A 2,500-nucleotide genomic window follows, 5' to 3' on the forward strand; every position below is an offset into this window, starting at 1 on the left:
TTCATATTGAGGGGGGGACTTGTCAAATATACATTACTTCTAATAACAGAGCTTTAGCCTCATCACATTTTTGGTTGCTCTGTAATTACTAGAACATCAGTTTTTATATATGAGAATAACTATCAGATCACTGCTGTTTTTGTTTTCTTTCTAATGCATTTAGTAAATAGTGAATCAAAGTCATGACAATGTATTGAAGAGAATAGTTTTAAGCAATATCCATCAGTAATGGTTTTTGAACTTGAAGAGTTGTTTTGTCTGAAGTGTGCTTTTATGCAGGAGAGTTAGTGAATTTCTGCTGGATAGATAGCATTAGATTTGTTTATTTTTCTATGAATATTAAGTGATCTTCATGATTTATGAATTTTTATTTGGTATGTGATTAAAGGAAATTGATTGTGAATTCTTGATTACTAGCTGTTGGGAATTAATTGTAAGTAGATGTGAAGTAAATAAAAAACAAGTGTATTAAAGGAAAATTGGTGATTTTGTCATGCTGAGAATATTTCTAATGTAGGCCTGCATCATCTAGATAATTTGTCAAGCTTTATGCTCAGTTTATAGGATGTTTTTTATATTGGTTGTTGTAGCTTTTTAGCCTTTTTTCTTGTCTTGTGGGCATGTTATAATTTTTATGATTTTACATCTGCTTGGTTAAAAATAATGTTATGGTATCTTCAAAGCCTATCCCAAAATCAAAGGAAAATATTCACCAAACTTGTGCAACTAAATGTGTTTATCTCTTCTTCTGAACATCCTTATTTCATCTCAAGTCATACATTTTTGACAACGGAGTGAGGAAAGAATGCAATAGAATTTTTCAAAGTAAATATATTCAGCATTATATACCCAACCCTTTAGAAAAGAAAAGTACAAAAAAAGTTTGAGAACATTTTGAAGAATTTGAGATGGTGTATAAGAAAAGTGAATGATAAGATTGTCCATTGTGATCAGGTCAAGAAGAGATCAGTGTCGCACATAATAAAGATTTGACAAACAAGTGCCCTTATGGCCAGCAGGTGTGATAATGATGCAGTATTTGTGTGAGGGAACTAGGGCACAGGCTAGGAACCTTGAAGAGACAGTTGGTCTCTCTCTATGTAGGTCTGTGGTGTTAGCAAAACATATGTTGTCTTTATCTAACCTATAACATATGGAAAAATAAGGATGTACATTTCTAAGGAGTTTTATTCTTATGCTTCCATGTTTGGTCGTATACCGTTATCACAATAGTGTTTGATATATAATTTTGAAAGATAATGGAATTTAGGTATGTATGTTGAACTGAAAGGACAAGGCAAGTAATAATGTGGTAGCAGATACCTACTTGTTTATTTGCACTTACCTTGCTCCACTGAGCAGAATAAATATTTTATAAGTCATTTCTGGAAAAGCTTTAGATTTGAATGAAAATAGTATGTTTATATATATACTACTTTAGTTAGATAAATGTATTCTTTCTTTATCTTTAACAGCCTTTAGACTGTATGAGACATTGTTGCTAAATTCACTCCAGATTTACTTTCTTTTGGTATATATTACAAAGTTGATTGGTTTGATAACAACTTAAAAGAGTAGTAATGATCATGGTTCACTTACCTAATGTTACCTGTATCATTAAAAGGTTTGTTAATTGAGATGTGGCTGTAAATCAACAAATATAACAAACTTTATAAAAATCACAGCACTTATACATGTTTACACTAGTACTGATAGCATGATTTCTGCACTGGTTTAGCCTCTTTCTTTGTGTTGATTCAGTCTGATAATTTGTGCCTATCTTTAAAAATGAAGAATAATATTTGTCATGTCCATTTTTTCTGACTACTGTATTGTTTTTGATAAGATAAGGAACCATGAAACGATACTGCTGCCACCACTGAGTCCAGCTGAGTCACTTTTTGTCATAGCCATATTATTCATAAGGCACACATCCTGCCTTGTGTTGTATTTATGTCAGGAAAGATCTGCAGTAATTGTTGGGGCACTTTGTGAAATCTACGTGATGGAAGGTTCTGAAGAAACTAGCCAGAAAGTTCCTCAGGAGAAGGCTGGCTCCTACAGAAGAGGACGTAGTCTGAGCGACACTATTTTGTGCTTTGTTGATAATCATTTTGGAGTTGATGATGTTGATGGATTGAACATAACCGTTGGACAGAATAGAGATGGCAGAAACATAGCCACATCCGGAAACGTTCAAGTTGAATGGGATGGCGAAATGAATGATATCCCGTTGTTAGTACAACTCTTTGCACAAAGTTTAGGAAGGCTATCCAGACTTGGAACTTCCATTATCAGAAGAGATTTGAAGGAGAGAAGTATCCCCTTAGTGGGATTTACACAGTTGCAAACAAACATGAGATTGGGACTTGTAAACAAAGAATTTTCTTCCCAGCAGGACTTATCTAGGGTCAGTAGAGGATTTGGATTATTTTTGTATCCTTAGGATTATTTTTTTATTAGTCATATTTAAGGATTTAATTTTTTATTGTAAGACTTA

At 33.0% G+C, this 2,500-nt stretch overlaps 2 protein-coding genes across 3 annotated transcripts in view; one reads left to right on the forward strand and one right to left on the reverse strand.

Moving 5' to 3' along the window:
- The window catches only part of LOC125034198 (fibrocystin-L-like), a gene marked incomplete in the record, with an annotated part of 1,068,345 nt that overhangs the window by 683,812 nt on the left and 382,033 nt on the right, over positions 1-2,500 (reverse strand).
- LOC125035410 (neural Wiskott-Aldrich syndrome protein-like) overlaps positions 1-2,500 on the forward strand; it is a 21,367-nt gene that overhangs the window by 5,378 nt on the left and 13,489 nt on the right. The gene's annotated exons all lie outside the window — the stretch shown is intronic.

The sequence above is a fragment of the Penaeus chinensis genome, chromosome 2 (assembly GCF_019202785.1).
Source record: "Penaeus chinensis breed Huanghai No. 1 chromosome 2, ASM1920278v2, whole genome shotgun sequence".
Lineage (NCBI taxonomy): Eukaryota > Metazoa > Arthropoda > Malacostraca > Decapoda > Penaeidae > Penaeus > Penaeus chinensis.